The 26644-nt window shown below is 41.7% G+C and overlaps 1 long non-coding RNA gene across 1 annotated transcript in view; it reads right to left on the minus strand.

The window, feature by feature from the left end:
- Positions 1-24575: 24575 nt before the first annotated feature.
- Positions 24576-26644, minus strand: part of LOC113918629 — a 63532-nt gene continuing 61463 nt past the window's right edge. Inside the window, exon 8 of the long non-coding RNA XR_003518627.1 lies at positions 24576-25879. This is a non-coding gene — a long non-coding RNA (uncharacterized LOC113918629). The remainder of the gene's footprint in view (positions 25880-26644) is intronic.

The following is a 26644-nucleotide window of genomic DNA, read 5'->3' on the forward strand; positions in this document are numbered from 1 at the left end:
GGTTGAGCCCTAGATTGGTGTGTTGTTCTGGTCATCATTAGTTGGCCTTGCTATCTAGTTTGTCAAGTTTACAGAGAAATTTCTTGATATGCAACCCTCTGTGACTTAGGGAGGGCATTAATACAACAGATCCCCTCAAATTCTGATTACTCCCTTGCTAAGAGCAAGTTCCATAGCCTCTGAATCCTTTGCCAAAAGCGTAATGCCAAAGTCTGAAGATGAAGCCCTCATTTTTAATGTTTGCCCTATTGGACTCTTCCACTGTACCCAAAGCGCAGTTGAGATCTCTGCAGCAGACCATATGTAAAATGAGTAAGGTAGCAATAGAAATGGAATTAATTATAGTTCCAGCACCAAAGAATCTCTACAAGAGGTTCAGTGAGAACCTTTTAGTAACTTTTCAGTGCCCTGTATTATGATCTCATGGTGTTAACTCAAGTACGTTAGTAAAGCTGTTTTAATGCCCAGCACACACTCATTCCTCAGCAGCTCTGGAGTTTTGCTGACCCGCAAATGATCAGGAAAAACAATTGAGTCTCCTGGCTCTCCTACCCATTGGATGTTGTCTGTTCTCCAGATTCCTCTAATGCTAACCCAACAGCTATTCCCACAATTAATTCCATGCCCATCTGCATCTCCTTTGCCTAACAGCTAATGCAGATCCAGCACCTGAGATAAGGAAGAAAAGCCGTGCGAGGTGGTCTCATCACTGGAAATTGACTCTTTCCCTACCCTCTCCACTTACCACAAGGCAGGAGAGGTCCTCCTCATCTTTTATAATTGTCAGGAAAGTATTTTCCTGCTCCGTGGTTTCCATGGGCATTACCTCAACTCACATAAAAGTGCAAACTAATCAAGTTGTAGGAGCTTCCAAAAAAAAAAAAAAATCCACTTACGTGGTATGCTTCCAATTCTGATCACATTTATACAGGACAGCTACATAATTTGTGGAGCTTAATGCAAAATGAAAACACAGGCCCCCTTGTTGGAAAATTCTGAGGATTTCAAGATAGCAAAAGCAGAGTATTAAATCAAGGGTGAAGTCCTTCTGAGTATGGGGCTTGTGCAATGGCATTGGTTGCAGATCTGTGTAGCCAGTCCTGCATTTATGTTTTAGTATTGCCCAGGGTTTGCTGCTTCAAGTTGACTCCTCTTTTCCATAGGTTTTACAAGGTTAAGGCTCAGCTTGCATCCACAGCAAGGTGCAAACAAGAGGAACACTAACTCCCCCAATATCTCAAGATGAGTTCAGACCTGGGGTGGGTGATGTTGGGTGGAGGGCAAGAGTCTGTGTCCAATTCAATTGTTGAAACAGCAGGTACGCAATAGCAGGTGGCTGCAGTTATAGCCCTATTGACTCAGCCCTGTTCCAGATTTGCAACTTTGGGGACTTGTCACACTACCAGAGAGGTAGGACTTAAACAAGACAATCAGACCATCCTATGCGGGCTTCACTGGATGACCATGGGGCAGGAGGGCCATATATGGGATTCCCGCTTCAGAGAAGAGTATCCCAGACTGACAGCTGACAGATCCCATACAGCCTACAGACACATTTTGTTTGGCTTACCATATTTTAAAAACTGTAAAATTTCATCTTAGATCTGGATTCATGTCTTTCATAAATAATCAGAAGAGCTAGAATTTCTGAGCCCACATCTTTTCATGGCAACAACCAGCTAGAGTTGAGATGCCACTGCCCTTAGATGTGATATATGCTCTCCAGGTTGACACAGTCCCCAGCTTCCTTATTATCCTATACCATCCTGATTAACATATGCATGATACCTACCTGGCCCTGACCTTGAGGATATGACCCTTGGTTTTTCATGGGCTCTTCCAACTCTGAGACTCCACTAAGAGTCCAGCCTTTACCATGGACCAACATGGGACAGAGTACAATTGTAAATTCTATAACTTATAGCCAATTAACCGACTTACTGAACACAACATGAAATTAAGTGTAAAGTACTATTCAAGATGGTGATGATGATGGCAGTGGTTGCCACTGTTAAGTACTTATCAGACATAGTATAGAGACTGTATTGTATATTATCTTGTTTAATCCCTATAAAAGGAGTGGAGCCTTGACACAGATACCATCTGACTTAGGTATCTCCTATTTTTACCCACCTTCAGCCACCAGGTAAGATACTTCCTACCCCCACTACACCAGGGTTCATCAAACACTGCTATGCCAACAAGACAATATGTAATGTGTTGCCTTAGGAGCCAGGCCACTCAGCTTCTGCTATTCTCTTATCTGTCTGGGTTGCTGAGTCCCAGCAAGACAGAATCCTGAGTCTGCTCACTGGGTCACCGAGTGACCTCTTTATGATGGAATCTCAGAGCACCACATCCACTGAATAGGGACCTACTCCTCCAACCCAACATCACAGGGAATTGTCCACCATGGAGAAGGGGCACTTCCAAAGCTAGGTGAAGGTGGGAAGGATCTCTACAAGGAGCACCCAGAAGCCAAATCTACTGGCATCCTCACCAACCAACTTCCCAGCCTTCAGACCAGTGAGAACTTACCCCTCTCCTCCTACTGTGCTGTATTCCTCTTCATCTGCCCCAGGGCCTGACCAGTTGTTGCCCAAAAGATATACTATCATGCTGCCTCCTGAGATATTGCTGTGTCCTGTCAGGTGACCCATGTGAGTCCCTTCCCTCAAAGCCTCAAGACACTCTAGGCCCAAAGGGGCCTCCCATTCATCTAGCCTGGGAGTAGGAAAGCTTGTTCCATCTCTGTTTTGGGGCACTAACCTGAGTAAGTTTGAGATCCTCACAATAAGGCTGTGTTTAAAAATCCTTCTGTAAGATTCTTGCTCAAACACATCCTTTGAAACATCTGTTCTTTGAAGTTTTAGGACTAGATGGACATGCTGGGTTCCTGGACAAAACAAGATTATGGTCTCCATAAACTATCAAGGCCACACAGTGAGAAAGACTCTGTCTTTTTCAGGGCCTCCCATGTATGACTGCACCAAAGGAGGGAACCAAAGCCCATAATCCGCTCAACATCTGAGCAGGATCAGGGTCTTTATCAGTTTCAGCGGAGGTGATCAAAGGAGACTAAATCGTAGGAGCTGAACTCACCGGAGAGTGATTGATAGACCAATATTCCATATTAGCTGTCTGGAGGAGGGTCCTCACTGAGAGAACCCATGCTGGTCATCAGCACTCAGGAGGCCAAACTGCAAGTTCTCTGCTGGGTGAGCTGAGAAGATGAACCAGGGCAGCTGGATGTTCTTTCAGAGAATCACTCTCTAGCTCTGGTTGCTTGATGAATTGCCCTACTCCACTGGAGGGATATTCCTCAGTCTGAGGAACCAGTACCGGTCATCCAAAGTCACATCACGCTCTTTTCAGGCAACATTAGAGGAAATCTTTCAAAGTCTTAGTCTCCTGTGTTCCTTTCTCAATATTCCTTATCAGTTACCTTATCTTTCAAAAGCCACTGCCATTATGTGATCTCATGTTACAATTTCCCAGATTACTACTTGTTCTACATTAGCTACATTTGTGACAGCTGCTTCCCAGAGCATGAGCAGGGAAGGCCATCTCCCAATCACAGTGACTTATGACTTATTGCCCCAAGCCATTGTGTTTTCATTCTTGTAGCTTCAGTTTCCCAGAATGGCATTTCTTACCTTTGTTTTCCAAAGGAGGGAGATAGAAGATAATGGAAAAAGACCAGGAACCAGAATCAGAAGACCTAAGACAATTTCCTTGAAAATGATCCTGTATCCACTGTTGTAAATGGAGATAGAAAGGCCTTGCATGCCTATCTTATTATCAAATGAAAAAGCTCTTTGTAAAACAAAGGAGTTAGGTAAATGTTGGGATTTTGGCTTTTGTGTGGGGGGGTTCAGTGGATTCCAACTCAAGCACACTGACTGGGGCCCCTGCTCATACCACTCTCTTTTATTTCTTCTCTTAAGCCTAGCCAGCAGCAAAGCCACCCCACACCATACTCTGGTAGCCAAAAGGGCCACAGGTAGGCAGGGATTGGGGTGGGATGGGTTGGGGGAGTAGGGGATAGAAATTAAAAGAGCAAGCCTAGGTCTAGCAAGCTCCCCAGTCATGATCTGTCTGGAGAAGCAGATCCCTACACCCCAAGACACAAACAGAAAATAACAGAAAACCATTGGATGCTGGCATCTCTCAAATCTGGGCCCCACTAACTTACTCGCTTTGAGACCTTGGAAAAGTCACTTAACTTCTCTCAACCTTGTCATACAACAGAGCTAAAATACCTAACATGCCGGGCGCCTGGGTGGCTCAGTTGGTTAAGCGACTGCCTTCGGCTCAGGTCATGATCCTGGAGTCCCGGGATTGAGTCCTGCATCGGGCTTCCTGCTCAGCAGGGAGTCTGCTTCTCCCTCTGACCCTCTTCCCTCTCATGCTTTCTATCTCTCATTCTCTCTCTCTCTCAAATAAATAAATAAAATCTTTAAAAAAATAAAATAAAATAAATAAAATAAAATACCTAACATGCCCTTTCTCCTGAGGATTAGATAAATTTTATAAAGCCCTGATCCACAGCAGATGTTCAACAGACATGGGCTTCCTTCCTTACAAGGTAGCACTTAAGGCAGCCCTCCCTGATTGAGTTAGGATTATAGTCTATCCCAGGATCACAAAGCCAAGCACTCTAGTTCCCATAGGCTTCTTCAGCAGGCTCCAGTATCTATTATTTATAGTGACTACGGACACTCTAAAATGGCATGCAAGGTGTTGTGAGGGTATGGGTGTGTTCATTTTTCTGAACAGAACATCCACAGCCTTTAAAATTGTCCTCAGACCATTAAAATGCCCAGTCTCTGCTACAGAGAATGTACCTTCCAGAAAGCAAAGATACCTCCAGCCAGGGAAAGGGTGGACAGACTTGAGCCTGTGTCACAGATCATCCCACCCAGCAAGTTCTGTTTGATATCTTATCTCTATGATTTGCATATTTCCTTAGACATATATAGCCATGATGAGAGTTCAGGGTTGTTTGGGGGTTGGTTTGCTTTGATTCAGTTGTTGCTATTGTGTTCCAGACTCATGCAGTGATGGATGGACCATGAGAGTATGCAGTCATACTTGTGTGCCCCCCAAACACACACACAAAGTCCCTCTGAGAACACTATGTGCTCTCAATTAGAACAATGTGAGTTGGAAAAATGGGAAACTGAGGTTTGGGATTACAAACTTGTCTCTGAAAACTTCTAATACTAAGTACCATTTATTATTTATTTATTTATTTTTAAAGATTTTATTTATTTGACAGAGTGAGACACAGCGAGAGAGGGAACACAAGCAGGGGGAGTGGGAGAGGGAGAAGCAGGCTTCCCGTCGAGCAGGGAGCCTGATGCGGGGCTCGATTCCAGGACCCGGGACCATGACCAGCCACCCAGGTGCCCCACTAAGTACCATTTATCTAGTAAATGCCAGGTGCTCTTTCCATAATATCTCTAATTTTCACAACAAACCCATAAGATAGGTGTGATTCTCTCATCATCAAGGCAACTGAGACTCAGGGGGTTAATAACTTGCCAGAGAAGATTTGAATTCCAGTTACTTCCAACAGAGGTTGAGGGAAGTTTCATTAAAAAGTGTAGAGTAAGGGGCACCTGGGTGGCTCAGTTGGCTGAGCGACTGCCTTCGGCTTAGGTCATGATCCTGGAGTCCCTGGATCGAGTCCCACATCGGGCTCCCTGCTCAGCGGGGAGTCTGCTTCTCCCTCTGACCCTCCTCCCTCTCATGCTCTCTGTCATTCTTTCTCTCTCTTGATAAATAAATAAAATCTTTAAAAAAAAGTGTAGAGTGGGCGCCTGGGTGGCTCAGTCGTTGAGCGTTTGCCTTTGGCTCGGGTCATGATCCCAGAGTCCTGGGGTCGAGTCCCACAGCGGGCTCCCCGCTCAGTGGGAAGCCTGCTTCTCCCTCTCCCACTCCCCCTGCTTGTGTTCCCTCTCTCACTGTGTCTTTATCTGTCAAATAAATAAATAAAATCTTAAAAAAAAAAAGTGTAGAGTAAGACATTTAAGGGTAAAATGGAAAACAAAAAAGCATATGAATGGGAAAAAATAGGAGGTGGACATTTTATAGAGCCTTAAGTCAAGAAAGAAAAAGCCTTTCTTCCAATGACTACTGCTATGTAATAAACCAAATCAAATTTAGTGGAATAAAACAGTGACCATTTTATTATGCTCACAGTATTTGTGAGTCAGAAATTTGGACAGAGCACCGCAGAGGCGGTTTGTCTCTGCTCCAGCACGTCGGGGGCTTTGGCTGGGAAGACTTGAAGGTTGGAGGTGACTCAATGGCTGGGGTCTGGAACCATCCTCAGGCATTTTCAGTCATGTCGGGTGTCGATGCTGGCTGCTACCTGGGATCCCAGCTGAAGCTGTGAACCAAACACCTCTACAGGTCCTTCATGTGACCTGGGTTTCCTTATGAAGTGGCAGCCTCAAGGGGGTCCAACAATTTAACATGGCAGCTCAGAGCCTCAAAAGCAGGTGTCCAAGCAGGCAAGGCAGGAACAGCAATGTCTTTTTTGGTTTAGCCTCAGAAATCACACAATGTCATTTCTGTTCCATTCTGTGAGAACTAAGTCACAGCCATTTAAAGTAAAACCTCACAGCCTTCTATCCATTTTCTAGGGTATAAGATAGATATAAGAACTAGAACAGAAAAGTGACCTGGATGGGATTTTGAGAGCTTCAAGTTTACTGAGGCCCTGGGTAGTGGTTGAAGAGGGGGCAGGAGACCAACAAACATATATAATTTAAACTTTTTTAAACAGTGTTGATTTGAAAATCAGAGCACAATAAATTCTGTATAGATGGGGCTCACTTATTCCAGATCAGGGCTCTCAGACCAAGGTTGAGTTACAATTTCCTCATGTGCTGTCTGTACAGAAAGGCTTCCTCAGCAATTTAATCATGTAAACAAGATGCAGGGTCAGGGAGGGTTTGTCTATAACCTACTTAGGAAAAACTGTTCTTAAGAACTTTAGCACTTTAATCACTTTAATTGTTTGCATGCCAATTAATTGGCACTGCTAATTATAAATGAGTTATCTGTTCATTAAAGAAGGCTTAGACGAATGTCAGCTTAAAAGCATTTAGCAGTGTGGATTGCTGTGTTATCTGCAAGCAAAAACCACATTCCTTTAAAAATGTCTATATTGTAAGCAAAAAAATCTATAATTTTTTCCACAAATTCTGATTCATTCCACTGGGGTGATATAATAAGATTGCAATAAATAAGACTTGAAGTACAAGCGGTGAGAAGAATGGAAGACACTTCAGTAGACTGAGGCAAAAACAAAACCACGGAGAAAATGTTTTGAGCTGTGTTTGTAATGAGGGTAAAATTTGAAGAACAAAGAGAGTGAGAATAAAAAATAGTAGAAAAGACAAAAGAAGGCAAGTGGTGATGGGCAGTCCTAACAGTGGGATCCTGGGTCCCTGTATTGTTAGTCTTTGAAAGAAGCAGCCTTGTTCTGATTCCCTATTGCTGGGTAACATATTACCACAAAACTGAGTGACCCGAAACAGCCTTCTTGTTCCGCTGTTATTTGGTATAATACATGAGGAATGCAAGAAGAGCTCACGTGGGCGGTTCCCTTCTGATCCACATATTGTCAGCTAATTCAGCTTGGGCCGCTGGAACAGGATGATCCACTTGCAAGATAGTTTCTTCACTCACGTGTGACATCTCTGTGTCCCTTGACCTCTCTCTCCACATGGAGTTTTATCCTCCAGGTTCTCCACAACATAGTGATCTCTGGATGGTCAAGCTTCTTGCATGGTGGCTCAGGGCTCCAAAAGACCAAGGCAGAAGCTACCAGTCCCCTTAGACTGTAGATCTAGAACTGCCCAATGTCTCTTACACCCATACTCCAGTGGTCACAAGCCAGCCCAGATTCAAGGGCAAGAAAATGGACTTCATCTCTTGATGAAAGGAGTATCAAAGAATTTGCAGCCATTTGTAATCCACTGCAGGTCCACCATGAATCTGGATGAAGTCATATGATATTTAAAGTAGATGAAAATGGGGCACCTGGGTGGCTCTGACTTTGGCTCAGGTCATGATCCCAGGGTCCTGGGATCGAGCTCTGCATTGGGCTCCTTGCTCAGCGGGGAGGCTGCTTCTCCATCTCTCTCTGCCTGCCACTCCCTCTGCTTGTGCTCTCTCTCTCTGTCAAATAAATAAAATCTTCAAAAAAAAAAAGTTCTAAACTCCTTTTTTACTTAAAAAATAAAGTTAGAGGGGTATAAGTGTGGCACTTATACGCAAACAGTAAGAAGGCAAGCAGGGATGTAAACTAAGTCTTTGGAAGGAAGTCTTAGGTCTTCTCCATCTTAAAGGTTTGCTTCAAATATGACTTCAATACAAACAATCGCCTTTATATAAACCAGAGTTAGTCTCTCACCCTGACTAAATATCTCAGTGTGCTGTGTTGAGAGTGAAGGTGTAATCTGCTGCTTACCCTGTCTTGAGTTTTTAGTTTCAGTTTTATGTTTCAACCTCTAGAAGTTCTATTCTTTATGAAACTGGCTGATAATTACATAGGTTCTATTTCTTTATCATATTTTTTATTTTCTTTTGTGTCTTTAATCAATTTAAACAAACTAATTTAGAGAATATGTCAGTAATTCCATCATCTGAAGCCTTAGGGACTTAATTCTTTTGTCCCTTGTGGTAGGTTGTCCATCTGTGGTAGATTGGCTCCTTGCATATGTTGTAATTTTGAGTCATGATCTTCGGTTTGGCAGGGCGTTAGCTGCAGAAATCTTGTGCAATCTGAATTTAAGCAATGTCCTTCCAGAGTGTTGCCCCATAGGTGCTACTAGTCTGGAACCAATTTCATGTGAATTTCTTTGTTTGGATTTTCTGGATCATGCAAGTAAGGACAATAGGATGATCCTTATGAATTCTCATGAGACATTTTTCCCTGATAAGTAAAGCCAGCTGGGTATCCTCAGAGGGTTCTTAATTTTGTTTTGTTTTATTTTTTGCCAGTAGGTTTTCAGCCACCATTTTACTGAGAGTGCAGCCCTTTGAGGGCTTTATTTGGGAGAGGGAGTTTCAGTTCAAACATCCTGCTGCAAGAATGCCCAGGGCTTTAATTCCTTGTGGTCTTTAATCTGAAGCCACTGCTTTTGAGACTGGCAACACATTCCAGGGCAGCTGAACTGAATGCCTGCTTGCCACTCTAATTTTCAAGTTCCTTTTCATGTTTTGGTCCCCAAGTCTTTCCTTTCCTAACCTCCTGTAAGTTCTGCTATGCATTTAAAAGGGTGTTCATTCCGTTTTATTCAATATTCTAGTTTTGTTGTTGTTGTCAGAAGAAGCTTTTCAGGGTAATCAGTTCACCAACTTGCCATAAATGGAAATCCCCACATATATTCCCTCTAACTTCTGAAAAGAATAGCTTATAATTTGCACTGTTGTTCGCATTATTGGATAAGCAGCATTACTTATTAATATTAGTTTAGAAAGTGAGTAAATTCACTTTTTTGTTTACAAAGAGTTTCCCTTTTCAAAGAACCTACCAAAAAAAGAAGAAAAAAAAGTTTTAGGCTTGAAACCAAACAGTTCTTTTCCAAACTATTAAATACTGACACAAAATTTTTCGAAAGGGAAATTGTGAACTTTCCTTCTGCCCTTAGTTTTTAAGAATCAAATAAGGCATCTATTGGACCAATGTGGTGAAGTCACTCTCAGACTTATAGCAACTTAGGAAATTATCTTTGGGCATACATTCCATTCTGGTTAAAGCTTATAAAACCAGGGTGGGTATTTTTTGTATATTTTGTTAATAACCCACAATTAATAGCTCTGAGCAAATTTAACTTTATATTCCTGAGGTAAAATATAAACCTGGGTAGACTTAATTTGCCTTCCATTTCATAATTCATTTAGTGAAACATCAGAGGTATGAATGAAATTTAAAAGGGAAAATTGATGTGGGCTAAAATGAAGTTTTTGCAATAAAAAAAAAAAACTATGGATTTCAGTTATCCAATTATTTCTAACCCAAATCAGGTTGGTCCACTGGAAGAAAAGAAAAATTTTCCAGTTAGTCCAAGCCTTCTTTGAATTATTGATAGCCCCCACATCATACTCTCACCCTACTGTGCCTCACTATGGCTATATCTTCCCTTTCTATACTATCATATCTTCAACTCCAAATTCTGTAGGATTCCATGCCCCTTTTTCCTTCTGATATATATATATATATATAAACCATCCCCAGCACTAAATTAACAGCAAAGATAAATTGCTACAGGGGTTGTGAAGTTTCACCCTACAGAACTCACACAAAAGTATGGTACAATGAATTACCTATCACTGTCTGTGGCCTATCCCTCCAACCAAACCCTCAGCTCTGTGAAAGAGGGATCCAAGTTCTCATGCTTCTCACAGGTACCTGTGGCTGGCTCAGGACTTGGTACAAGTTCCAGTTTGGGTAACCACTTGATGATAATGATCACCTTGGTCATCATCATTATCATGAAAACTCCTGCCATCTGTTGAGCACATGCTTTACAGATTGAGTTTTAAGTCACAAAATAATCCTGAATAGTATTATTGTTGTTGTTGTTTGTTGTTGTTATCATCCCTCTTAATCATGAGAAAGCTGTATTGCAGAGAGAAAAAGTAATTCAATCAAGGTCACACAGAGCAGAGTGGCCTATATAGCATCCTTGCAAACTACTCTGGCCAGATAAATTTTGTAAAGCATTCCCATGGAGTAGACAAATGGGGAAAATGTGTGCGTCCTCCAGGTGGGTGCAGCCCATTGGACATGAAGCTTGGCCAGGGAACACTGGTGGGATGTCAGCCTCCTCTTGTTCCCTCAGTGGGGAGCTTTTGTGGAGCACACCACCTGCACAATCCTATGTTCAAACCCACAAATCTCTGACTTCAAATCCCATGGTATGGTCTTTCCAGCCTCTCCTCTGGGATTGGTCAGTGATAATGATTCATGTTTGTCCCCAAAATAGCCGGGATTTTGCTTGTTTCCTCTCAGTTACCTCCTAACAAGTTAATGTTTCTTTGTGGATAGCTTGAATCCCCTGATCTTTGGATTATGGTGCTCCATTCTACTCACTCATCAATGTCCACTGCTAAGGAGGATTCCCAGAGCCCTCTTTCCTTGACCTCTGAGCCATTTTGGTGAGTGGGACAATCACCATCTTATAACTAAACAAACCACGCCTCCCTCCCGTCTAGTACAAACAGTGGCAACATGGCTGCATACCTCCAGCCCTAAACAAGCTCTTGCTAACGGAACCCCTGACAAATCACAAAGCATAAGCAGCAATAGCAGGCACCGGGGTAATAATTTATTTTTAATGTCATGCTGTCTTTAACGGTGCAATTTCCTCTAGGGTGTTTGCTTTGAGATTGCAAGATAATTACATCTCAGAAACCAGGCTAATTACAGTTAACAGCCTGAAAACCAAAGGAACCCTTCCCTCCACCCCCACCTTTTTTTTTTTCCACTAGAATACTATACAAATTCCAGTTAAAACGCACAGCATCATTTAGGAAACCAATTTGACTACAGCTTAGAGGTTCATTCTCCCCTCCTAGCTGCACATGTACAACTCAAATTGATGTGTATCAGAGGGACCTGAGAAACACAGCCTCAGTGATTAGAATAAATAACAGCACTATAGAAAGGAAACAATGACAGCAATTTTCCAATAGAGATGAAAGTCTAAATGTTTCTGGTGGAAAACCAGCGTGGGAGTGTGGATTCATGCTGCAAAGATGAGATTACCTATGGCTTATAGATACCCTTTAGGGTCTCCTGGAGTAAACAATCAACCAATTTGGGCCATTTGTAGAATTAAGGAGCTAGAAGGGATGTGAGAAATCCAACTGGCCAATTTTCATTATTCCATCAAAAATGCAAGGCATCATGTGCTGGTCATAAAGGTCTTTAAGAATGACAATTCCGTGACCTGGTCATTCAGTGAGAAAACATTTTTTATCATCTCATAGGCACCATGCTTCGGAGCAGAGATATGCATGTGGATTTTCTGATTTTTTATAATCCTTATGTCAGAAAGTTCTTCCAACCTTAAATTTAACTTGATGCAACTTCAGACTTTTCCTCTACTGTGTTTTTACTGAGATAAAGACTTTCTCAAATAGATGGAGCTAACCCTACCCTCTCCTTTGGATGGTATAACTTCCCATTCCAAGTACTTTGCAAATTTTTTGTGCAAGTGTGCATATTATTTCCCAATTTGTCTCCAGTTTCTATTAGCTTTTGAAATGTGGAAGCCAAACATTACAACTAGCTCTGGCTCAGTTTGGCATCTCCTAGAAACTAGGGCCTGGATTTTCTTTCTTCCATTTGTGGGGAAAAGGGGACTAGACTGAGAAAGAGAAGAGGAAATCCAGTATTTCTGAACTTTCACATGAAAATTCATTTCTGTTTCTATGGTGTCCTGCAGAACTTATCTACCTGACATCATAGTCTTAAACATAATATAACTAAAGCCTAGATTCTCCTTCAGGCTTCTGCTGAATACCAGTGGTGTTCCTCTCCATCCACATCCTCTTCAGAAAAGCAACATATTGGCCCTTCCCATCAGCCTCCTTGCTAGAGGTTCCTAGTTGCTTATAATGTAAAATTTGCATGCAAATGATATTTCTCATAGTAATAACGCCTTAGCAACACTCCCTGACTTCATTCATTCTTTTAACAAACATGTATTGAGTACTCACCATGGGAGAGGGGACTCCACCACCTCTGTTCCTATTCAACTGCTCCTCTTACTAGCTCTCCCCTTAAACAGGAGGAATTGCTAATCTTGATTCATCAGGACAGTCAGTGGGGCCACTTTTTATCAGCAGACAAGATTACTTTGCTCTAAAAGTCAGCACCCAGGTATAGTGCTTGCCCTTCTGCCTCAGATCCAGGTAGGTGCTGGTGCTAGAAGTGGGTCAGCCGCCATTATTAAGCCTTCCTCTTCTACTCTGAGGGCTGGCTGGAAGCTGTTTCAGAGATCCTCTTGGAACAAGCCACATTTCTCTGTTCTTTGTTTCTCTTCACAGGCATGCCTGAGCATCATGGCCCAAACATTCTGGTTAGGGGCTGATAGAGAGGTGAGAGGCCCACTTTCTCCTCAGACCTACGTCATGTCTCCTTCCCAGTTTTATCACAGAGTACTAAATTGGGAGTTAGGATGCTTGCCTGAGGAGCGCGTTTAATTAGCTTCCCAGGAAGACTTTTTGGGAAGACAGGGAAGATTGATAGGGCATGATTTGAATACCCAGGCTATCAAATCATCACATTAGCCCAAAATCTTACCTCCAGTCTCTAAATTTACTATATACCATGCCAGGTGCTAGGCTCCAAGGAGACAGTCATATGAAGCACAACTTTTCCTCCAGGGGCTTACTATCTAGTGGAGAATTTTATCTACCTTGGAAATGAAATTTCCATTGTCATCATCTGAAAGAAATTTTATCCTTTACAAGAGAACATTTGAAATGAAATTTAAGTATGGTTTAAAAAATTTCCTAGCAGAAATTTGGTGATTTGCGAAAGTGAGGTCAGAGCACCTGTGTTATGCTCTGTTAAGATCCTTATGTTTTATGGCTCTGCCTCAGAAACTTTACTAACTGGTAAAAGGAAGGAAATTAACTAAAGGATATAATTCTACCTCAAGCCCAAAATGTCCGGGCACAATTCTAGAAAAATGGAAACTACCAGCTGGTGATTGACTGTTTTGTTTTTGTTTTTGTTTTTTTTAATGGAAGAAGAGAAGAGCTCGGAACCAAGGAGTATATAGCTATGAGAATGTCCAGGCCCAGGAGGGTGTTTTGATCCCACCACACACAGCATGGTTCCCACTTCCTAACACATTTCTGCCTCAAGATTGGAAAATTAAGAGGTAAGAGTGTGTGAATAAACTCATTAGAGTTTGTGAGAAGAAAAGTTCCTACTTGAAAGGAAGCTGTGGGGACAAATGACATGATGGATGTTCAAGGATGCTTCCCTCAGAAGAGTTTTCATTTCTATCCCTCATCATTTTGAACAACTCTTTAGGGCAGGTAAAGGGCAGGTGTTGCTGAGTTACAAGAAAACCATTTCTGAATTGTTCTCATAAAGTTGGGTCAACAGTCAAGCACAGTTACCTGCACTTCCAGGTAACTGGAAAATCCATTACTGGGGTCTCTGCTGGTCACATGAAGTGGGCAGGCCACAGTGGGTGGTTCAAAGTAAACAGTCTAACTGCAACATCACAAGATTCAGGATGAGAGAGAAAGATTCTAATAAAACTCTGGGGATAGAATTCAAGTCGGATGAAATTTTCCTTGATAATAATAGGAGGAAAATAATTTGCATAAAATTTAAAATACTCTGAAAGTATCATATTAGTAATATGGGGTTTTTTAATTCTCTGGATGCTCTAGCTATTTTAAACAATTTCACATAGAAATCTTGTGCTTTAAATATGTCTCCTTTCGTCCATGAGACTTAGATCATATCATTCAATTGCAAATCATCCAATAGCTGCTCACTTTAAAACACAGAAAAAAAGTAAGAGGAAAGCATAAAAGGACTGCATCCCTAAAGTTATAAAGGGATGGCAAAGGGTATAATTTTTAGGAATAACTCAGAAACATTTTTTGACAAGGCAAAACCTACCCTAATAACTTGTTTTTCCAAAATTTCCGTGAGTTCACTTATAATTCCCTAAAGAGATACCCTGTCAAGTAAGTACGTTCCGTTATAGAATTCACTAGTGTAGTAAAGATCTGCCTATATCAGGTTTCTCTCTGATCACTGTCACTGATGATTTTCTATTCATTCATTCATTTGTTCAAGAAAATTATTTTTCTCTAATTGGACCCAGATGTACAGAATTGGATTCATCAGAATCCTTGATTGATGATCCTCTCACCATTGGTCCATGCCTAAGCCACTTCTATTTAGTTATTTCAAATAATGTGTGAAGCATTCATGAATGTACCATCCAAAAAAAAAAACTGGAATCTTGATGGGGATCTACATCTAACCATATGCTTCTCCCCACTCCTCATTCCATCTTCTTGTTTCCTTTCCCCACTTGAGATAAGCATCCTTTTGAATCCCAATTTCATTCCATTCCTTTCCTTTGTATATAGTTTTATTGCATTTATATGTATTATATTTGTACATATATAATATAAATTATATATACAATGTATATGTAAACATGTATATGTAGATGTACATGTATAAAATTTATACATATATAAATATGTTTTTTTATATTTTTTTATATACATATTTTGCACAGCAAAAGAAACAGTCCACAAAACCAAAAGACAACCGACAGAATGGGAGAAAATATTTGCAAATGACATATCAGATAAAGGGCTAGTATCCAAAATCTATAAAGAACTTATCAAACTCAACACCCAAAGAACAAATAATCCAATCAAGAAATGGGCAGAAGACATGAACAGACATTTTTCCAAAGAAGACATCCAAATGGCCAACAGGCACATGAAAAAGTGTTCAACATTGCTCGGCATCAGGGAAATCCAAATCAAAACCTCAATGAGATACCACCTCACACCCGTCAGAATGGCTAAAATTAACAAGTCAGGAAACGACAGATGTTGGCAGGGATGCGGAGAAAGGGGAACCCTCCTACACTGTCGGTGGGAATGCAAACTGGTACAGCCACTCTGGAAAACAGTAGGGAGGTTCCTCAAACAGTTGAAATTAGAGCTACCATTCGATCCAGCAATTGCACTACTGGGTATTTACCCCAAAGACACAAATGTAGGGACCCGAAGGGGTACGTGCACCCCAAAGTTTATAGCAGCAATGTCCACAATAGCCAAACTGTGGAAAGAGCCAAGATGTCCATCGACAGATGAATGGATAAAGAAGAAGTGGTATATATACACAATGGAATATTATGCAGCCATCCAAAGGAATGAGATCTTGCCATTTGCAATGACGTGGCTGGAACTGGAGGGTGTTATGCTGAGTGAAATAAGTCAATCAGAGAAAGACATGTATCATATGACCTCACTGATATGAGGAATTCTTAATCTCAGGAAACAAACTGAGTGTTGCTGGAGTGGTTGGGGGTGGGAGGGATGGGGTGCCTGGGTGATAGACATTGGGGAGGGTATGTGCTATGGTGAGCGCTGTGAATTGTGCAAGACTGTTGAATCACAGATCTGTACTTCTGAAACAAATAACGCAACATATTTTAAGAAAAAAGAAAAAGAAGAAGATAGCAGGAGAGGAAGAATGACGGGGAGTAAGTCAGAGGGGGAGACGAACCATGAGAGATGATGGACTCTGAAAAACAAACTGAGGGTTCTAGAGGGGAGGGGGTGGGGGGATGGGTTAGCCTGGTGATGGGTATTAAAGAGGGCACATTCTGCATGAAGCACTGGGTGTTATGAACAAACAATGAATCATGGAACACTACATCAAAAACTAATGATGTAATATATGGTGATTAACAACAATAAAAAAATTAAAAAATATATATATAAAAACATATATAAAAACGTATATATACATGTTTTTAACTTTATTTTTTTAAAAGGGGTATCATACTGTAACCTTTGGAAAACTATTTTTTTTCTTTAACATGATATTTAGAGTCATCCATATTGTTGCAGGTTACTGTGGTTCATTTGTTTTTGGATAAAGCAGATAATATCATATCATGTGAATATGTTACCATTTGTCCTCCCACTCTCCTAATGTTGAGCATTTAGGTCATTTCCAGGTTTTTGCTCTTATAAACAATGCTGCTATGATCATTCTTGTATCTTGTTGTACATGTACAACAGTTTCTCTTTGATATATACCTAGGAAATTAATTGATGGGTTTTAGGAAATATGAATATTCAACTTTATTAGACAATGTTAAACTCTTTTCTGAATTGATTGCATGTTCAACTTCAGGAGATAATGTCAAACTCTTTTCCAAAGTTATTGCAAGCCTACTTGGCATTGTCAGACATTTTAATTTTTACCCAATTAAATAGCTATAAAATGATATCTCATCATGGTTCTAATTTGCATTACTCTGTTCACTAATAATGTTGAACATGGCTTTACAAAAGTTTATTGGTCATATGGTGATTTTTTTCTGTTCATGTATTTTTCTCATTTTTCTGCTGGTGTTTGTGTGTGTGTATGTGTGTGTATGTGCACTTCTCTTTTTGATTTGTAGTTCTTTATATTTTTTAATGTTACTCCTTTGCAGTTCTGTATATAATGAGTATTTTACCTAAGTTTATAACTTGTCTTTCAATTTTCTTTAAGGTATCTTTTTTAAAAAATTTTTTATTTATTTGACAGACAGAGAGAGAGACATCGAGAGAGGGAACACAAGCAGGGGGAGTGGGAGAGGGAGAAGCAGGCTTCCAGCTGAGCAGGGAGCCCGATGCAGGGCTCGATCCCAGAACCCTGGGATCATGACCTGAGCCGAAGGCAGACGCTTAACGACTGAGCCACCCAGGCGCCCCCAATTTTATTTAAGGTATCTTTAAATTTTTAATCTATTTGTAGTTGATATAGTATGAGGAAAGAATCCGATGTCATCTTTTTCCATGAATAATGGATAACTATTTTTTTCCAGCTCCATTTATTGATCACTCTTTTTTTCTTACTGTTCTGATATGTCACATCTGTCACACCCCCAAGGTTTCATCTATGGTTCTCTAATCTATTCCCCTGGTCTATTTGTCTATCCCTATACCAATCCACATTATCCTTCCTCCCTGCTCTTGCTTTTCAGATATAATCTGACTACTCTAGGCCCTCTACCCCTTCATGTGAATTTTGGAATCATTTTATCAAATACCATGAAAAACCCTGGGTTGTTTTTTTTTTTTAAAGATTTTATTCATTTATTTGACAGAGAGAGACACAGTGAGAGAGGGAACACAGGCAGGGGGAGTGGGAGAGGGAGAAGCAGGCTTCCCGCTGAGCAGGGAGCCCGATGCAGGGCTCGATCCCAGGACCCTGGGATCATGACCTCAGCTGAAGGCATGCTTAACGACTGAGCCACTCTACAGATAATTGAAACCTTTATGATATTAAGTCTTTTCCATGAACAAGGTATCTTTCTCTCTTATCTGGGTCTTCCTTTTTTAAGGATTTTATTTATTTGTTTATTTGTGAGAGAGTGCACAAGCTAGTGTGAGCAAGGAGAAGAACTGGAGGGCAGGGCGGGAGAAAGAATCACAAGCAGACTCTACGCTGAGTGCAGAGCCTGCCCTGGGGCTCGACTCACGACCCTGAGATCATGACCTGAGCTGAAACCAAGAGTCAGACACTGGGACACTTAACCAACTGAGCCACCCAGGTACCCCTGGTTCTCCTTTAACATTTCTTAATAAGGTTTTGTCATTTTCTCTCTAGAAATCTTTCACATCTAATGTTAGATTCCTCCCAGATACTTGATATTTTATAGATTTTTTTCTCTTTAATTTTGTTTTATAGTGTTCACTTGTTTGGAGGAATGTAACTGATTTTCATATTAATCTGATACCCAGCCACCTTACTAAACTCTCTTATTTTTTCTAATAATGTGTCTGTAGAGTAATTTGGGTTTTCTATGTAAATTATCATATGATCTATAAATAACGACTGTTTTATTTCCTTCTTTCTAATCCCTATACCTCTAATATCCTTTTCTTACCTTATTGAACTGTCTAGAATCATCAATATAGTGTTAAAAAGCAATGGTAACAGAAGACATCTTTTCTTGTTTCGTCTCATTCTACATTCTCAACTTAGGTGATCTCTTCTACTCTCACGGCCTCAATCACTATCTAGATCTCTATCCTGATTCATGATTTCAACTGTGAATTTTGGTCTCTTGATCTGAATGTTCCACAAGCACCTCAAACTCAATGTGCCCTTAACTCTTCATCTAGTCTCATCTCTCAGCTGATGCCTGCTCTTACTTTGTTTTCTAACTTTCTAATGGTGCTACCACCCATGTTGGCCCATACCAAAAAACGTGGAGTCATTTTTTATTCTCTCCTACCACACACCCTCTCAGTCAACAAGTCCTATTGGCTCTGGTTTGTTAACCTAAACCTTCTTTCCACCCACTCTACCAACATCCATCATGTCACACCTGTCCTCCTGCCATAAGTTCCTAAACCATCACCTGCATCTGGCCTTGCCTTCTGCCAAATCCTCTTCCATGCCAGTCTCTCTAAACTTTAAATCTGGTCAGACAGTGCCCATATTAAAATCCTCTAATGGTTCCCCATGATTTATAGAAAAAGCCTAAACCCTTTGCATGGGCAAATGTCTAAAAGCTAGGCCCTTTTTGATCTGGCCCCCATGCCACATCAGCCTCATCTCCTGTTCTCTGTGCTCTAACACTCTATGCTTTGGCCATCCCGGGGCCTTGCAGTTCCACAAATGTTTGGTACGCTCTCTCTTCAAGGTTTCACACCTGTTGTTCCCTCCCTGAATAGTGCACTTTCCCTTCTCTGCTTCCTTCCGTCTTTTTCTGGTTAACCCACACACACCCTTTAGGACTCAGCCTAGACATCACTTTCTCCAGGAAGCCTTTGCCCTACTATAATTTACCTTGCCTGTTTTCTCCACTCCTTGAGATCAAGAACAAATCTTATTCACGTTTACATCCCCAGAACCCGGTGTAGTGCCTGACATAAGGTAGGGTCTCAGTGAACACTTTGGAAATGTACAGTGAATCAGTACTGCTCCCTGATAAGAATCCTGTCTTTCAAAACTCCGTTCAATGCCTTCCTAATCCCCCTTCTGCCCCCGGTTATGTGGCCTACCACTTTGTTTACACCGTTCCTCAGCACATGTCTCATGGGACTTGGGCTTACGGCTGATCCTCTCGACCAGCTGCTTGAAGGCTGAGATTGTACCTCATCCATCTTGGTGTCCCTACCACCTGTAGCCCAGAGCCTAGCACATAACTGATGCCAAATAGATATCTAAAGTAATAAAATTGAATTCCCTCCTGGAGCCACAAACCAAGCAGAGAACATGCTTTGGATTCTTCTGTGTGTTGCATTAGTGTTCAAAGTACAAAGATTTCTGCCAACATCTCCACCTGCACAGCCTTCCGCCTCTACCTCCCCAGTGCTGCTTCAGTTTTATAATGGAAGTCTCTGAAAGAGTGTTATTCATTTTACATAATATTATTCATTTCACAGCCAATGCCTCTTAATCTTTCTATTCTGTACTTCAAGGTGCACCTGCATGTTTTTTTGGCTTTGTTTTGGGCATTTTTAAGGAAAAAGCCTTCATGTGGTGCTTAGTCTAGGTTTCCCTTCTTAGAAATAGCACCCCACTCCTCCGTAGCTGTTTATGAGTGTCACACTCTGCCATTTATATATTAATGTTATGGAAACGGAGGAGAAAAATCGGTCTCTCATCTGATATGCGATGCTGAGGGAAATTAAGATTAATAAATGGTGACAAGCTCTATAGAGGGAATAAAAGTTAAATTGCCTTGGACTATTTTCAGAAGTTGTTTGAGCAATGAGTACTATATTGAATACCCCATAACTATGAACATTCTAAAAGCCTGATTTCTGACTACAGATCTCAAATGATAACTCAAACCTTAGCATTCCCCTCAGAGCACTTGCTTTCTGCAACTTCACATGTAGGGGAAATCCTTTAAGGAGCAAAACCAAGAAAGTCTGAAAATTAGGCTTTCTTTATCAGATCTCAAGCAGCCACTGTAATTGGGGAAAAACAAATTTTAGTCTAAAACTTTAAGTAATAGGCACATCTAGCAGGCAAAAATATCTAGGAAATTAACTAAAATTTTTCACGTCTTCAGCAAGATAAATCACATCACATTGGCACATTGGCTTGGACCAGCTAACTGCGGAAGGAGGGCACCCTCCATCTCCTGTTCTAGGTTTGGTTCCCAGAGCTTCTGTTCTGCTTAACCTTGTTTGGGCTATTGGTGAAAATGTAAGACAGTGATTCCCAAACTATGGTCCCTGGACCAGCAGTATCAGCATCATCTGGGAACTTGTGAGAGATAGAGATCTTCAGGTGCCAGCCCAGACCTACTGAATCAAAAACTCTGGGAGTGGAGTTCAATAGCTTCGTTTAACAAGCCCTCCAGGAGATTTTGACGCATCTTCAAGTTTGAGAACCACTGATTCTTAACCCTGGCCGCACATTAGTATCACCTGAGGAAATTTTTCTTAAAAAAACTGATGGCAGGGTTCTATCCCCCCAGAGATTCTGATCTAATGGGCTTGGGGTGAAGCCAGTGCACTGATATGTTTTAATAGTTCCCCAGATGATTCTAAAGTGCAGCCGAGGTTGAGGATTTGATCTTAGGCTCTGATTTCTTACTCTGGTGATGGCAACGGCTTCAGAAAAGAGCTTTTGGCTCCGAGTCTTTCCTTTCAATTATTCTCGACCCCTCCCCCCATACCCTCGCCAGCCCCACCCAGGGATTTATCCCTAATCAAGCAGTTATCAAATTTTACTATGCATCAGAACCACGCAGAGGGATTGCTAAAAAACAGTCTGCTGGGCCCCAACTTTAGAGTTTCTGATTCAGTAGGTCTGGGGCAAGGCCCAAGAATTTGCCTTTCTAACAAGTTCCCAGGTAATGTTGAAATTGCTGGTCAGGCTTCTAACACATGCATTCTCCAGTCACTCTGACCTTGGTGAGAAAGTAAAAGTTCTTTCAGTAATGAACTTACCCTGCAGGACCTCCCAGCCTCTTACAGGTCCTCCAGCCTGTTACATGGAGTACCCTGCTCCTGACAGAAGGCACTGCAGGGTCCTAGTCCAGAGTGCAGCCTCAGGGTCCAGGCTGCAGTGCTTAATCCCATAAACTCTCTGTGCCTCAATACCCTATCATAAAAAGGGGGATAATACAGGACCTACCTTAAGGGGTTACTGTGAGGATTACATGCATTAATTCATGCTGCATGCATAAAGAGTGCCTATATTAAGTGTCAAAAATATTATAATTAGTTACAAACAAAGTTATAATGAGTTATAACTTCTAAGTTGTCATAATTACAGTTAAAAATAGCTCTTTCTAATTATTGTATAGCCCCTCCCTCTCTAGAGTATAGGCCCTGATGCCTGGGGCACCGCACAGACGGAGCAATCAAAAGGACACATAACTTGACATCCATACTCAGGATCCTTTGTCCCACCCTCGCTCAAAAATGGAGGGGTTGTTAATGGACTGTTATGAGGTCTCTCTAGAGAGACCTCACCTACCAGTCATGCCAAGCATAGCAGCATCTCTTGGAAGCAAGTGAACAGAGCCCCCAAACATGTTGAAGAACCTTTGCTACAGTTCTAAAGGTAAATATGCCTAAAATTATTCCATGATTTCCTACTGTCTTAAGAATAAAAGCCAAGCTGTTTATCATTACTTAATGGGTTCTGGCCCCTTTCCAGCTCCTCATCCCATAACAAACCACTTGGACTTTTCTAAAAACACCCTGCCCCATGGAGTCACAGTGCCTTTGCCCCTGCTCTCTCTTCTGCCTAGGTGTTCTTCCCCCTCCTTACACTCCCCGAATATAAATTTGCTTCTTCATATTTCTTTTTTCATGTTCCCTCAAAGTCACCTCTGCCCTAAAACTTTCCTGATCCACTGTCCCCACTTCCCCCTAGGAAGAGCTGATCATCCCCTTCCGTGCATCACCTCCCTGCCCTATACAATCTACTATTGTGCTGATGAGTGCCTCTTTCCACTGCTAGACTATGAGCCAAACCAAAGAAACAACCATGTTCTTCTGGTTGTCCTTGACCCCCACACCAAGCTCAATCACTAGCGCATATTAAGGGCTTCATTATTGAGTGGGTGTATGAAATATCCAGTCAATTCTATATAAAATGAAGTCAATTCCTGGATAGTCAAAGGACACCAAGAGAGAAGGGATCAGAAATGGTGCAGAAAGAGGAAAGAGGATGACTACCTGAGATGACCCTCAAAATAAGAGGTGCATGGGACACAGAGCTGGTAACTGCTCATCAACAGGAAAGGTCAAGCTACCTCTATTAGTTAGGGCAGTGGTTCTCCAACATTTTGGACTTCTTTACACTCTTAAAAGTTGTTGACAACCCCAAAGTGCTTTTGTATAAGTGGATTATATCTTTCCATATTTACCATTACAAAGTAAAATGGAGAAGTTTTTAAATGTTTCTTCATTAACTTGTTTAAAAAAACATGTAAACAGATACTTTTTTTAAAAACTATATTTTCAAAAAAACTTTTATTGAGAAGAGTGGCACTGATTTTTTTTTTTTTTTACTCTTGCAAACCTCTTTAATATCTGGCTTATATTAGTGTATCAGCTTCTGCATTCAATCTGTTATGATATTGCTCATCATGTAGCCTCTGGAAAACTCAGCTCTATGCTTGTGAAAGAATGAGAGTGAAAAAGGCAAATAAAGTTTCAATATTGTTATGAAGTAGTTCTGACCTTGTGAGCCTCATGAAAGAGTCTCAGAGATCCCTCCCATGGGTTCTGGGTCTATACTTTGAGAACTGCTGAATTAAGATATAGGTCACCTGTGGTTGCAGGGAATGAAATAACAGTGACTTAGAAAAGATAACATTTACTTCTATCTTGCCTAAACTTCCAGATATAAGCAGTCCCCATCAATCATGGCACTTTTTCTGGTTGCTCTGCCATCCCTGGTACACATGGTCTTAAATGGCTCCCCAGTACCACCTCTACAATCCAGCCAGCAAGGAGGGAAGGGCATGCCCTGTTCCTTTTGAGTGCATGTCCCGGAATGCATATATCACTTCTCCTCACATCCCATTGGCCTGACCTTGACAAAAAGCCTATTACTGAGCTGCACAGAAGACTGGGAAATATCTCTAATCTCATTGGCCATATGTTCTATCACTGTAGATGAAGGTGAGAACAGATATGGGGATAATTCTTAGTCTCTGCTACATTGACCTTTCTCCCTAGGCTCTGCTGGGCACAGTCCCAGAAAGGAGCTTGGACAAGGTAGGGCTTACTTCACCTCTGCCCAGAAGGTCAAGGCAGCTGGTCTGACAATGAGCAGGGACTTACACAGCAATATCTCTTTGCCTGCACATCTGCCTCACAAAAACAGGACTAACAGAAAACAAGGAGGTCTCAAAGCAGGTAGGCCCTCAGATAAGAACTAGGAGCTCACATAAAGAGCAGCAGATGGGGGCTACAGAGCAGTTAAAACCCCATGCATCGGTTATAAATGAGGCTCTGGTTAGGATAAAGGCCAAAATCATCAACACAGCTCACAAGGCCCTACATGATCTCACCCCAAACCTTATCCCCAGCTACAGCTCATGCCAGTCTCTCCCTCATCCTCCACATTTTGGTCATGTTTGACTCTCCAGGTTGAAGAATATACCTTAATCCTTGTCTGAGGGTCTTTGCATGTGCTGTTCCCTCTCCTGGAATACTCTTTTCCCCACTACTGCCCTGCCCACACATGCTCATTCTTCATTCAGGTTTGTGGAATAAACAAAGACCAACCAAATGAGAACAAGCAAAGTGTATTTACTCAGAGCTTGCTACATCAAGGGAGTCAGCCACGATCACCTGACTTTTGGCAGACTCAAAGGCAGGCAGAGGAGTGGGAAAGTTTCATAATGCAAAAAGAGAAGGCTTCAGGTGTACCCTGACTAGAAGCTATCGGTATGAGAAACCTTAGGTGGGTTAACTAGAAGTGGCCTGTGTGATTGGTTAAGGGTACATATTGGGCTTTCTCTGGTTGATCCTAAGTTGGAAGTAGGGATAGAAATGAGAGAAACTGTTACTTATTAATCAAGTCCCAGCCAATTGTTACTGGGGTTATTGTTTAGCTTTCCTGGGCTGGTTGCTAGAGATGGTGGTTTTTCTATAGCTTGACTTACAGATAGCAGGCTAGCTGCCTAGCTTGGTTGCTGTAGATGATGGGTTGGCTAGTTGCTGCAGATGGTGAGTCAGAGTTCTATTTTACATTTGGTCTGACCATTGTCCATTGGGATATCCAGTCTCTCAGGTCTCAGCTCACAGCATTTTCTCCTAGAAGCCCTCCCCAGCCCCTACCAGGGTAGGTCCACCTGTAATACACTCCTGCAGCTCCCTAAACCCCTCTTTGCTAACTCTCAGCAAACTTGTAGTTGTTTGCCCAAAAGGCTGTAAGTTTCAGAAGCATAGGAACTCTATTTTTTTATTATCCGTTCCTCTATGCTCACCACCAAACAAAGTTCTTAGCCTATAGTAGGGACTCACTAAAAAATTATTACATGGATGGATGGGTGAATGGTCAGATGGATGTCAGACTTTTGCAGAGCTGAGAGCAGTGTTCTGGTGCTTCTCAACTGACAAATTTCCAGGACCCTCTGCAAACAGTAGTGAAGGCATGAGTTCCATATTAGTTCTGCACCATGAGCCATTATGGCATTCCAACAGAGTCACCCACCAGGCAGAATAAGGTCTCATTCCAGATAAAACCACCAAAGGTGTGAGCTATTTCAAATTTACTCAATTTTCCAACCATGGGTCCAATCGGTCTGGGACCTAACATCTACCTTGGGGTCTCCATCCTAGACTATGTTTCTTCCTAAGCATGGATCACTGACAATATCCTACAAAATATTCTACTGGGTCCTGGTGCTGCCCATTTAGTGAGAAGATTACTCGTCCTGAAGTTCCAGGATAAACCTGCCAGCTGTAACATATCTTGCTGGTCTGACCTGATGGTGACCCACCGTGCTCTGTGTATGGGCTGTTTTCTTTTATTTTCCATCCTCTGAAGATTGTCAGAATTCTGCCTGTCTAAGCAATAAATCCATCTTTTCAGGGATCAATTGCTGTGGCTGGCTGCAATGCCTGGAAATCCAATTAACTGAAAAATAAATAAAAAATGAAAAATATACTGAAGTTGTGGCATAAATCAGCTAGAAAATGTTCTGCACATTAAAATAAACAAGGAGAAATTTCAACTTCATTTGTCTTCTTTTCCTTTTTTTAAACCCTGTTATTGATAAATTTAGCCTTGGTTCCAATTTTGTCTTAGCCACGATTTGCTCAAGTATAGATCTGTCGGGATGGCTATCTCTGTTCTAATTATACCCTGCAGGCGCTCTCCTTAGAGAAGCCAACTCGGCTAGGATTACCTTGGTGCCATATGTAAAACTTTAGGCCCTCTCTCCCTTCATCTTTTTACACCACATTTGTTCTTAAAGGGGCATAAATCTGCTCTAATGTCACGTGGGAAATAGGAGTTATTTTGGCTTTCTAGGACATTTTGAAAAGGACAGAGTTTTCATCAGTTGGCTGAGCAAAAGACCTTATGCCTCACTGCTACTGAGTCTGCTGGGCTGGAGCCATGACACGCAGAGCTGGACAACCTTCCTGGTGAGTCTCATGGCAGTGAACCTCACTCCCAGCTGCATCCCCAGGCTTCCTGTCAATGCCCTAGAAAGGGCCTCACTGGGGTCCAAGGAACCAGGCAACCTGCAGAAGCCACCTGGGAGACAATGACCAGCAAAGGCACAGAGGGATATCGCCACTTTAACTCCCCTCTGTAACTGGAACATATATTCGTTTCCTGTGGGTGTCACTATAGAGGACAATCGGGTTGAGATCCTTATTCGCAATCATGGCCAGG

This window comes from Zalophus californianus, chromosome 1 (genome assembly GCF_009762305.2).
Source record: "Zalophus californianus isolate mZalCal1 chromosome 1, mZalCal1.pri.v2, whole genome shotgun sequence".
Classification (NCBI taxonomy): domain Eukaryota; kingdom Metazoa; phylum Chordata; class Mammalia; order Carnivora; family Otariidae; genus Zalophus; species Zalophus californianus.